The sequence below is a fragment of the Xenia sp. Carnegie-2017 genome, unplaced genomic scaffold, assembly GCF_021976095.1.
Source record: "Xenia sp. Carnegie-2017 unplaced genomic scaffold, XeniaSp_v1 HiC_scaffold_14, whole genome shotgun sequence".
Taxonomy (NCBI): domain Eukaryota; kingdom Metazoa; phylum Cnidaria; class Anthozoa; order Malacalcyonacea; family Xeniidae; genus Xenia; species Xenia sp. Carnegie-2017.
Window position 1 is genome coordinate 10,071,605 of NW_025813447.1, and position 13,500 is coordinate 10,085,104.

Consider the following 13,500-nt stretch of genomic DNA (forward strand, 5'->3'; position numbering starts at 1 on the left):
TCTTGAAATGATGATCTTCCAACTGACTTGATCATTCCTTTGGTCTTATAATTCTTGTTTACGAGGAAAAAAGGCTTTTAAAAACCTTCTTCAGTGGATGCCCACAAGATGAGCAAAAAGTTGCTAAAAGATGCAACAACAAAACTTGCCCATTTTACTGCTCTCAAAACACGTAAACTTTCATCACATTCACTATTAATCATGAATTCCAGTTTAATATCAATAAAGAAAACTTAATTTAATTAAAAATATCTAGTATAAATGTTGATTTGGCAGAAATTAGTGCAAATGTTATACAGCTTTTAGAATATTATCCAATTATTAGAATATTAGGATCACAGTTTCTGCTAAAAACAATTCATACACTTTAATAGCGTTGCGTGGAGTGTCATGAGTTGTACGTCATTCATCTTGTCGCACAACACAATGTTCAGCCATTTCTTGTTTTCACCGCCGTCGGAAGCTCTAAGTAAGAATGGGGGGGTCTGAAAATTCAAATATCTTAGAGTCTCGAAATATCCTTCCACTGAAAGTAACCGCACCATTAAATTAGCCACCTTTTTAAAATTGAAATAGCCCGGGCAGCTTATTATTTCGAGACTCTACGGTATGTGACTTTCTCCTAGAAGATTTGGGGAAAAGCTGGGGCTTGTTAAATTTTCACAACAATTTTGAAAATTACTGAAAGGGGGTTGCAGCCTGCCCAAACCCCACAGCTTCCGATGGGCCTGGTTTCATATGCTTTATTCATTCATGTCTTCGTTTTTAGCAGAAATGTGACATAAAAACTACTGATACTTAAACTACTTCTATCATAGTCTGCTGTATTCTTACGCAGTCTTTACACTCTTCATTCTTTCCACAACTCTTTATCGAATACATTATTCCTTTCTTACGATGACACAGATTACAGTCCAGAATGAGTATTGAGATGAGGACAGTCGAGAGAATGAAGGCAACTAACATCAATTTAGGTGATGTGATGTAAACAAATAACCCTTTATTTAGCACCTGGGGTCGACTTTCTGTAGAGAAATTTTATGGAAATAAGATCATGAAGCAAATCGTAAAACATGATTATTTTGCAATTTTTCTCAAAAGTTGTGCACATCTAATTACACACAGTACGCTTTTTGTTAAATTTTTCAATCATAATTGAAAATTTTTACCTGGATCACTGCGTATGCTACTTTATGGACTTTTGTTCCAGAGATTGCAAGATGTATGTTCTTTAATGACTTCAAACGGGTTGAACCATCTAGGGTTTTTGTTTTGACATTCTTCATTTTTCTGTTGCTTTGCAACCAGGCAAGCATTGAGTGAATGGGATAAAGAGATAATTTAAAAGAACCTTTGTATATTCACTGTGCAGATGAAAACGAGGTTGTGGATGCTTGCAATAGTCATTACATGTTCTCACGTTTGGTGGATTGTATTTTACTTTTGTTGTAAATTCTGTTTCGTTAACTGTAAACACAAAAGGAAAAGCGTTTCAAATTTAGATCTCAGTTTAAATTTTAATTAAATACAGAAGTCCTTACTTTCGTTTGAAGATAGATTCTTGTGTAGATTAAAGTTCACAGCTGCAAGTTCTCTTCCAGGTAACAAGAAGTGTGATTATATACAATATATTTGTAAAATTTTGTGTAATTTTTAAATCAGGAACGACAATCTCGACTTCTGTCAATGTCATAGGTTGGGACCAACATAATGAACATGTAGGAAGATTATCTTTATCGATGACACATCGTTGAACTTTAACATAATATGGCTCCCTGTCCTTGGGAATGTCAGTGAAGTTTTCATTATAAATTGAGACAACTTTTTCTTTGAGGACTGAAACTATAGAAAATGAATATTAACGTTAACTTATTTTCATCATGATTCAAATCATTATTTGTTTTTGTACCTGGCTTATTGTTAGTAGTCTCGTTGTCTGTTTTATTATGCACATTCTTGCTCATGAACACTACACATATTATGCATGTATATATAAAGTTGTTAAAGACACCTAAAGAAGACAAAGATTGTTTTTCAGAAAATTCATTATTTAATGCTCATTATTACACACGTGAACTGCTCATTTTATGAAGCATTTATTTTATCGTGAAAAATACAAGGTGTTGGGTTATGGTGTATTGTTTCAGTAAATCACTCAATTATATTATTAACAAAATAAATTCATTAATCGTAGAATTATGTCATCAAAAAAATTTGTCAACACTAATGAAAGTATCTTTAACTGTCTTATTTATAAGAAATTCATTAAATAATTTTCTTGAAGACTAAATTTATGCATTTCCTCCATCATTAATAAACATGCATTGCTCACCCATTTCTTCTGTTTTTACAAGCTGATTTCTCAAAGATATCTTGTACAATGTCAGGTGTCTTGTCTCTCTTATAATTCACAACTTAGCTTCGCTTTTTCAAATGATGAGTTCTGAAAAGTCTTTTTATACTCTCTAATTTCAATAGCATGGTTTTATAAACCTCAAAAATTTAAGATTTTAACCACACTTGAGATGGAAATTAGTCTTCAAAGACATCCTATGTTTTGATAAGTACTATGAATATATTTGAACGGAATGTCATTCATATGTAATCATTATGTAGGTACACTCATTTAATTGTTTATTAACTATACAATCAATGTTTATTCATCCCTGAACCATTGAAGATGACTCATCAAATCTCTGTAATCAACCAGTTTTATATTGAAGTATTTTATGTCGTTATTAATTTATAAACTGGCACTTGAAATGTTAAGATTTCTTACTCTTAAACCATTGTTTGCTTCCCTTAATTAAGTTACTGTAAAATTCAAATCATAAAGAAGAATCTGAAAGCGTGGGCCCATAGCATAATTATTCTCTCATTATTCTCTCATATTCTGCACGATGGTCATGCTGGCCTATCCTCTCAACTTGCTTAAAAAGTAAATATTTACACTGTTAATCATGTCTCTCAATTAAACGATCCTACGTCGGCACATTATATTTTGACGTAAACATTACTGAATTATCAATTTATCATGTTTTGTGAGTAATATGAAATGGGAAGAATTTACAGATATAATGATTTGTCGAAATGCCAAGTTACATAGCTATTTAATTGAGATGTAATTGTTGATTTGCTGCTGGCAAATTCTGGGGTAAATTTTTCTTTTTGATTGTTTTTATATAGCCGGGCAACAAAGATGTGTCAAATTGTTTACGTGGCTATATTTTTAAAATAGGAAGAGCAAACACGCATTCTAGCGCTTCTTGTAGATGTTGATAATTTCTGTTTGTCATGGGTTATGGTGTGCTACGGTAGCTATATATCCATTTAACTATTTGCATGTTACAAAATTTTAAAGCTACATTTATATCATTTTTTTTCATTACTACAGCTAAATACGATTGGATATGTATTTTTTTTTTGACAATATTGCATTCTTTATTCATAAGATGAACTCCATGACTTGTTCGAGAACATAAAATTATTTGATAGCTATATAGAATTGCAAATTAGTTAGTTACTATAAAAACAACTCGTCTGTTTTGGAAATAAGTAATAAGTAATTCAGGCAGCTCATTGCTCTCAAATTATTGCAAAGGCAGCTTTGACGCACTTCAATTCCAATGATGTTGTAGGGAAATCACATTTAAGAAATCTATTACTGTGTATATAGCCTGTATGGGAAGAGTTTTAAGTGACTGCACATTATTGCAAAGTCAGATTTGAATTGAGGCAATTGCATGAGTTCCAATGACGTTTTAGGAAATTACATTTTTATAAAACAAAGACTTTATTGTGGTCACGAACTTTAATATTGCTGTGATTAACGTATTTGTCATGGTGAACGACAATTTAAGTAGTTCTTAAGAACTGTAGAAAACTGAAATGAAGATAGTTATAAAATTATGGTGCAGTTTGCCGAAATGCATCGTGTCATTTTAATTTTATGTAATATCCTCATTTTGGTGTTCAACTGTTCTTTGAAGAACTACTCAATTGTCAATCACCACGACAAATACGCTAATCAAAGCAAGAATTAAAATATTTTCTTAAATTGAAGACAAAAGACAGCAAAGCAAAGCATTTGAGCTTTTGCAAACGACAAGGTGACAATCTATTAACTGTTAAGCGGTAGCCTAGCCATCTCAAGAGTTGCATGGTCATGCTCTGTAAGTTTTTTAACACGATATCATTGTTGGTTTCCTAATGGATATTGTTTTTACAGTGAACAAACACCAAAATACGTACATAGCTGTGAAGGACTTGATGCGGTTAACCGTTATAAACGTGACCCAAAAGTTAACGTCAATGTCGTTAATTCTTTCATGCTATCTTTTGGGTCTCGCTCTGTCAGTTGTTCAGTGTTGATTTATTTACAACTTATTCAATATATGCAATCAAACACTACATATTAGCATCGTTTTGTATTATGATGATAATTAGTTATTATAACATCGATGTACGCCGGTGGCCATTATTACACAAATAATATTCCGGTTATACATATTCATATTTTTCATTGTTAAAGCAATTGTTTCTGTTTGTATGCAGCGGTTAAAAATATTAACTTCTTGCACAACTCTCTTTCGTAGTTTAAGGGATTTTTTTGAGACCGAAATCCAACCGAGATTGCAGGATATTTTTACTCATATATAAATCATATATAATAAACAACCACTCTCGGGCACCATAAGATATTTTTACCACTATGTGGATTAAGCTTGTGCATACGGCCTGGTTTTCATGTCTGTTCATAAGCATTTGATATTCATTTTGTCGTTTGCCGAAGAATAGACTGAGTAGTCTCCTTTTGACCGCTTGCTGTCAGAGTCTCCTTTTGACCGCTTTTGTATCCTTTGATGCTTGCTGTCAAATTTGACGGCTTGTTGTTAGAAGTTTTGTATTTTACTAAAGTAAAGTTTTCCATGTAACTAATCAGATCTACACATAAATACTGATGGGTTTTCCTTTTTAATATTTCGATATCATTGCTTATTTTAGTTATTTATTGCAGTATGTCTTTGATATGCATTGACCTGTATATTACAGACAATGAAAATAATATATTCGCCCACGACTGCTGTCATGCTATTCATTTTGTGTTTGCCGAAGAATAGACTGAGTATCTCCTTTAACCGCTTGCTGTCAAAGTCTCCTTTTGACCGCTTGCTGTCAGAAGAAGTTTTGTATTTTACTAAAATAAAGTTTCTATGTAACTAATCAGATCTACACAAATATTCGATGGTTTCCCTTTTAATGTTTCTGATATCATTGCTTATTTTAGTTATTTATTGCAGCATGTCTTTGATATGCATTGACCTGTATATTACAATGAAAATAATATATTGCCCATGACTGCCAAAAAGCATATATAAGGACACATATTATTGTTTGTGTTTCGTGAGCGTCTATGGTATTCCCATTCAGTAATTCAAACCATATTAGGACAAATTTGTTCTGGTATTATAGAAATGCTTTGAAAAGATAGTTTAGCTTTACTCTAAAATATTTTAAATTTTGAATGTTTTCGTCCAAGATTGTGAACGATCGGGCTACTGTAACAGTCTCAGACATTCCACACTACATTCGATACATAAGAACTTGAAATAGAAATCTAGTTATGTTATCGTAGATATTAATTCAAGCTTGACTTATGCAAAGATACTTTTAAAACATGTATACAATAAACAATTATCTCTTGAGCTAAAAGAATAAAAATTTGTGAACTTCCTTAATAGATAATGTGATAAAGAGTGCATGATTTAAAAGAAACTGCAGGAAAACGTTTTTCGTCTGTCACACCAACTTTACCATAAAGCCTAGTTCACATATAGTTGTAATTGTTGTAATTCGATCGGTGATGAACGTTTGCAGCAATTACAACTATAAGTAAACGCGTTGTCATTGTTGTAATTGTTGTAATTTAATCGCAGACAAATCGAGAGCTGTTCAGAAGTTGAACTTGTCCAACTCTTACAACATTTACAACATAAGAAATTTACACGAACGATTATCGGTGATGGCAGTTCATCTTTACCGAATTATTGTACGATAAATGATCAAATTTGATACTAGTAAGTATCACCTGAATTACAACAACTACAACTATTTATGAATAGGTAGTGTTGTAAATCATTTGTATTGTATAAAATCAGTTGGAATCCGAATGTATGAAATCAGTTGAAATGTATGAAATCAGTTGGAAGGTATCGCTGATGAAATTACAGCAATTACAATTGTATGCGAAGTACGCTTAAACAGGCGATGACGAAATTGTCTGTACTGACTCATGCTCTGACTACACTTATGCGCGTTAAATGTCATATGCTATATCTTGCTAAACGTTTTTTGCTCGAATTGGTACGCACAAAGGCAAGCGGGCTAAACATACAAATATTTTAGTAGAGTCAGTCGTCAAATTTTACTCTAAACCAAGACGAATTTGTCGTTATATCTTCCCGAGTTAATCGTTTGCTGTATATGCAAATTTTGTATTGTTATGGGTATGTATACTTTCGTATTTACTTATCTAATGACATATTGTGTAAATGTGTACGTAATATTAATCATTGAAAATGAAGAAGAAGACTATTTATCCATCCCCTATTGGTCTGATGATGTCTTTGGAATAAAGACAAAATATTACACAATCTGTTGTCTAAAACTCTTGTATAATTTTGATTATTAAGAAAACGAGATGTCTGTTTTCGGAATTTGTTTTATTTTATTTTACTTAAAATTGTCTGGTTGTCCTGGTTATTAATCCCCTATCTATCTTACCAAAATATTGATTAAACAAAAAGAAACCGTTGACTAACATAGGTGGGGTTTCCTTTGAAATACACATAAGTCACTACAATATCACAGAAACGAAATGTGGAAATTCTTAACATATTAATGTTCAATAAAATACTTTATTATAGACAACCCTATTAAAGTCTGCCATCGAAAATTTTATACTTATTAAAAAATGTTTTATTAAAACGTCTATGTATGTTGAAGTTCCAAATATTTTTTGCCAACAAAATTTGTTTTTAAATCATAAGCGGACGGCAAAATAAAGTTATATAGCTCAATTCGATTTTATATTCGAAAAATACGTTCAAAAACACTATTGGTTCGGAATTTCTAATGAATATAAGTTTACCAATGCACTTGCATCTAAAATGTTTGTAAACTTGTAAATATATTGTAAAAGGAGCTGCAGTAATTTATTTTTTGACGTACCCCGGTCCAGCACTGTTTTTATTAATAGCAAGCTAACTTGTTTAGATCTTATGACGTATATTGGCTTATGTTAGAGTTACTGCAAATTAATTATCATTCAGTATTGCATGAGATCAGAGCTCTGCCCTACTGTGAGATAATTGTTGTCATTTTTTTTTGTAAGATTTTAAATTCATGTGCTCCATTTTTATTGTTTTAAAAAAGTATTCGCTGAAGAAATCATTACATTTACCAATATATAAACTGCCGATAATTTTACAACAACTGTAGTTTTGACTCACCCATTGCTTTTCTTTTTCCAATATGAGCGAGCGAACGATTTCTCACAATAATTTCGATTTTCTTTGGTTTGCTATTTTTTGACAGTCTTCAGCTGTTCTTGTATGTGCAGCCGAGTACAAAGTATGAATGAATCTCCAAGCGTCGGTCTATTTATTTGCTCTACTTTTTGCTACCTGGAATCTTCCAGTTTGTTCGAAAGGAGTGAAAGTTCTTCCTTGCCTCCGAAATGCGCTGTCAGAATAAGGATGATGTGTTTTATGAAGCAACTGCAAGTCAGTTTCGACGGAAATTTTCATAATGTTTTGAAAGCATTCAGTCCAAAACATAAAATCTTTTCGAAAAACATGTGTGGCTACCTGATTTTTTCATTACAGAAATATATTATTCACTCAAGCTTCATTCACAGTATGTTCATGTAATTTGTTACATTTTTTGTTTTTTTTAAATAGAGTTTGGTGGTATAGTGGTTAGTGGTGTATAGTACCTGGTGTTATTACTATGGGGAAAGGTGACATTGTGTCTATATAAAGAAATCTGTCTGTGCAAATATCTTTTATTTTATTTTAAACCCTTTCATTCGTTGTAACTACACATTATTTTATGATGTAGCTAATGATCTGTTTTTCATTGATTCGATAATTATGTTAAAATCTTGGAGTACATATGTTTGGTGTACAACATTATATCATACATTATCATACATGATATGCGCTAGGCAAGTTAATTGAGGTTATCTTAGTCACGTTTTAGTTAGTATTGTGACGTTAACTAAACAATGAAAATGGTTGCTTATGTGCATGTAATTATTTATCATAACAGTTTCGGTTTCGCATTGTGGTTTTACTATTGTGGCAGCTCGAATTATTTTTGCTTAGTAACGTGAATGTGAACTAAAAACTAGAATTTTCATCCACAATATCGAAAAATGTGATTGTTAAATGAAGCGATTTAGCTGATGTTTTTCAATAAGTTTGAAGAATTCTCCATGCAAACAATCGAGGTTCAAAACACTTTACTTAAATCTTTAACTAACTTTTGAGTAATTCCTCAGTCAATGATACCTGAAACTAAATTATTTTTTTAATGGAAATTTAGGGTGGGTAATGTGACAGGGGTGGATTTAGGGTGATGGGCGAAGCGGAGGCGCGCGCTTCCCCTTTGCCGGAAAAGTACCCAACAAATAGAATAATATAATACAAAATGACAGGCCACTTACAGTTTCCAAACTAATTCAAAGGGTTCAGCTTCCTCTTTCATAATCTCTTGGAATTCATGAAACATTTTGTATGGTTGATTCAAATTACGGATTTAAACTTTGCGTTCTTCGCATATATTCATATTTTTGCCCTAAAATCATACGGTGTTTTTCATCTGTGATTATTTCAAAAATAATCGGACAAAAAAGCTTTAATTTCTCTATCCTTAAGCCAATACTTGTATCCACAGCATCTTCGTGTCACGATGGAAAATGTGCGAGAATACAGAAGTTTCCATTTACCAAAAATTTGTACTTATCATTTACTCAACATTAAGGCTCCAGACATTAGTCTCCATGAAAGGTGTTTAGTTTATTTTCTTTCAAAGCCCATTCATCCAGGTGTACACAAGCTATATTGCTCTGAATCTTCATATTTATAATTTGTGTTTCATATCACTGTAACAGAAACTTAAAGTACACTCATTCGATAAATATCTTTATTAACGAGATATTCGTGCGAACGTAGCATAACTTCTAAAAGTTCTTTTCTTTGTACAAGTTTTCTAATAATCGTTTCATTGTGCTTCATTTGTTCATGTCTTGTTCCAAGCAGAAATGTGAAGGAAAAACTACTGATACTTAAACCATTTCTATCATAGTTTGCTGTCTTCTTACGCAGTCTTCACACTCTTCATTCTTTCCACAACTCTTTATAGAATACATTATTCCTTTCTTACGATGACACAGAATACACTCCAAAATGAGTATTGAGATGTCAATATCTAAAACAAACCAATTGATGTGCTGTTCGTGCTGAGCTCACAAAATGTACTGCAGCGACAAATGCACATTGAAGACGATTTCAAGCCGACACATACTCTTAATTTATTTAGTAAATGTACTGAAATCAAACACGTTTTGATTCGAATTTTTTGAATGATTACAGTAATTTTGATTATTTTTTCAAAAAATTATTTGTTAATTTTAGTCAGTGTTACTGCCCACTTCTCATATGTCTGTTCTGGTGATCACCATGGATAAACAGTTAAATAGATGTTTGACCTGCAGTACTCTGTAGTTAAAGCAAGTTTTAATTTTAATTAGGTTAACGCATCTTTATTTTATAAATGCTCTGCTCACCCATAATGTCTGTTCTCATGTCACGACTCTTATAGCTATATCTTTCTAATTCACTGCTTAGCTGTTCTTTGTATGTGATGAATTCTGGTAATGCACATGCTTGAATAGGGAAGCATTTTATACTTCCTAAGATTCTAGCATGTTACAATGATAAAATGTTGGTTAACCGTAAATTATCATATAAGAATTATGTGGTAATTGTAACAAACGGTAAATATACTCCTTTATTTAAAGTGTGTAAATTACTTTGAGTCATCGAAGATGAATCAAACTCAACATTTAAAACTGTTTTATAGTTGCAATATCTTAAATTAATAACAGTCTGATGTTGAGCTATTTCTTAAATGTTTGTAGCCAAATAAAACCGGTTATCGTGACTACAGTACGCTGGTTTGCTTAGTTTTGACGGAGCTGTGACTTTGTACATTATTCGTACGATGTGTTTTTTTCTGAAACACAGAAATATATGATGTAGAATAAAATTGTTATTAAGGAATGTGTTAGTTTGCTTTGAGATTGAGGAATTAATTTTCTATTGCTAACATCTCTATGTTCTCAAAGTACTACAGTCAGTCGAGGTCGTTCGATAAATAAATGTTTAGATTTGAAGTTTTAATGTCGAATGTTGAAGTTTTCATCGATGTTGTAGGTAAAATATATCTTAAAAATTTAATGTGAAGCACATAGAGATTTTCAGCGAATTACGCAATGTGTTAACATAAAGTGTGTTAAATTAATCTCTTGTGAAAAATTCATCGAATGTACAAACATCAAGTGTGTTAACCATAAAGTCACTTATTACAGGTGAAATTGATAAGTTTTAACTCATTGGATTGTTGTTCTACTTTTCCTCAATTCTTATTAGTTGTATTTCTAAATAAATTGTTTGATAAATTTTTTCTGTTTTTTTCGACTTTGTTACGGAAATGTAACACTTGACTTAAACTTTTCCTAACTATTCTGGCAATTGTTATATGACTTTTATATTACGTATATAATTCGCATGCTAATTAGTTGCCTTGATATTTTTGCCAAATGCCATGCGCATAATGTATACTACCCACGTATATTTGATGTTTTCAAGGACATCTAAATAAGACAAAAAGTCTTGCATTAAAGAAATATATATCCATCAAAACACAAGAATTAAAATTGATGTCATTTGACAAAGTCGTCGCTATCAACGAAATTAGTTGATGCTGTAATATTTATTTAAGTAGTACATGAAACGAGTTTTTGGAGAGTGCGTACTCGTAATTACTATTCTCTACGGAGGCAATAATGCAATTAAAAATAGTTAGGAAAAACACGGCAATTTTATGACCTGTGACATAAGTGTTACGTTGCAAGCTGACGATTTCAAGCTTGTCAATTGTTTATACATCATCGGCTGCCTAGAAATCACTCAACGCTTCTTTTAGAATCGATTTATCCAAATATTTTCCTCGATTCACAGCTGTAGGCAATGTTTGTCATCACGTGTGCGATAGTCATTGATATCACGTGTATTCCACGTATGTATGGGTGTTAACAGTCTAATATTTTCACAATGTCGGCAAGTTTCACCAAAAAAATGACAGGTCACTAGCACAAAACAGTAATAAAGTAAATGGTTGAACCCCGGGAGTATCGTAACATGTTTGTGGATGAAGATCGTCCAGGTTAGTAGAGACCTGAGAAGGACTGTTGCAGGGGCGGATCTAGAGTATGTCAAATCCGTCGCGCGACTGATGTTTGAAATTCAAAAATTACCTATTCATATTAATTAAAAATTCATTAATTATTCTTACTTTATTATCGCATTTACTTCGTGATAAAAATCCAGCTTTATTTATTATTGAAAACTAATGACTAATCCAATGAATATCTCTTGGTAACCAGATCAGTTGAATTTTAATTGACCTGGAATAACCGACTGATAAGCGGGTGGCTTGACTGGTTCGACTTATAAAGGAGTCTATGAACGCCAGAAACGCTATTTTATTGGTCAATGGCCAGATCAGTGGACAGTCTGGAATAATCTCGACCAATAATAGGTGGCCGGACCTATAAGGGAGTCCAATTGCTATCTTACAATTGGTTCATTTGAATTTTGTCTTACTGTGATTGGTTTGACCGATTTCGACTGATAGCCAACTGAACTAACATAGTCAAGATCAATGTCTGAATTGAATGTTTGATCGTTCATAGTATTTTCTTGAAGCATGATAGAAACTAAACTACAATCAGATGGAATTTATGGAAATCTTTACAAATTCATATGTTGACATGAATGCTGCTTTCCAAACTGGGAATTTTTTCAAGAGGGTGAAAAATTTATGGATGAATTGTAAATGCTTGGCAAAGACGATCTCGCGACATTTCAGTCATTGATGTTCAAAAGAAAGCCAACATTGTTTTGAGTTTTATCAGCAGAAATTTACATCGAAAATCGTAAGTAAAGGACAAGTGAAGTGTATGCATGAATGCAATATATCAAAGTCAATGCGGTGTGATGCGATTTATGTTAATATGGCGTATGGTAAGCAGATTGATGCTTCTAAAATTGTTGTTGCCGAAGGACTTTTAGCTATGATTTCTTTAATGCTTGGGGAATCGTGGCCGCATATGGCAGCGAAATCCTACATTTCTGCAAATATATTTCAATGGACAAAAATCTGTAGCCATAAGGTGCCATACTATTATTTACTTTATCATAAACAAATGTTTGGGCTTTTCAGTTTATGATCATTGATCATTCAATCATTGGACAGTTATACTACATATTGTTTAAGATTTGAGAAAACTAACATTGATTACATGAGAAGCTGTTTACTATAGCCTGTGATTTTGAGTCTTATGATCCATGAAGCTTTTTTATTTTGACAATTTGACTGGAATGGTATTAAACCTGAGTATTTCACATACATGAAATGTTGTCCCATGTCACATATTGTCTCCTTTCTAACTGAACACCTCATGTAGAGATGTAGAGGTGTGTTAATCTACGGCTCATACCAGATTGTTGCCATAAATTCCAAAGGGCTATTGATGTATGAAAAGCATTTTCTATAAAGTAAAAATGTCTTCCTATGTATGCAGATAAACCTTGAAATTTGGCAAAACAGCAAAGTATTTTTCATGATCACTAGGTAATTTTTCTGATGATCATTATAATTTCTAAACTAAATTATTTTAGATTTACATTTAAACAAGCTTTGATCATATGAAAAGATATTTATCACAACCAGTAAGCATGACACATAAACCATTTTTAACATTCATGTAATTATATAATTAAAGACATGTTGGTTACATTCTGTTTGTATTTGATAATACAATGCTACTAGTGATTGCTATATAGCACACCTTGCAGAAGATAATAGTCTAGTGAAATGCCTAATAAACATTTATGGCATTAAGCTAACCTTAACTGCAAATTTTCACTCTGATAATTTTTGGTTAATTTTGGCAGAAAAAAATTTTGAGTTTTTCTCCAAGGGTGAATTTGCTGGCACTGATGTGGAGATGGGTAAAGAGTTACAATAAACTTGCATGGTTTGAAGTCTGAGCTTTTCTATATCTATGAACTGTCACTTGTAGTACCAAATTTCTAACTTTACTTATTACATAGAGGTTTGAATGGGGGTCTCTTGGGGGGTCTGTGCCTG

General features: G+C 32.3%; 1 protein-coding gene and 2 long non-coding RNA genes across 3 annotated transcripts in view; 1 reads left to right on the forward strand and 2 right to left on the reverse strand.

Moving 5' to 3' along the window:
* LOC124435558 overlaps window positions 1-13,500 on the reverse strand; it is a 59,708-nt gene that overhangs the window by 15,136 nt on the left and 31,072 nt on the right. The window lies entirely within an intron of this gene.
* On the reverse strand, window positions 1,365-1,585 carry LOC124435590. Its single transcript, XR_006945063.1, has 2 exons — window positions 1,542-1,585; window positions 1,365-1,467 (listed from the first exon to the last, which is right to left on the reverse strand). It is a non-coding gene; the product is annotated as an uncharacterized LOC124435590 (long non-coding RNA).
* LOC124435636 lies at window positions 6,042-6,716 on the forward strand. The gene is made up of 2 exons (XR_006945112.1): window positions 6,042-6,077; window positions 6,406-6,716. It is a non-coding gene; the product is annotated as an uncharacterized LOC124435636 (long non-coding RNA).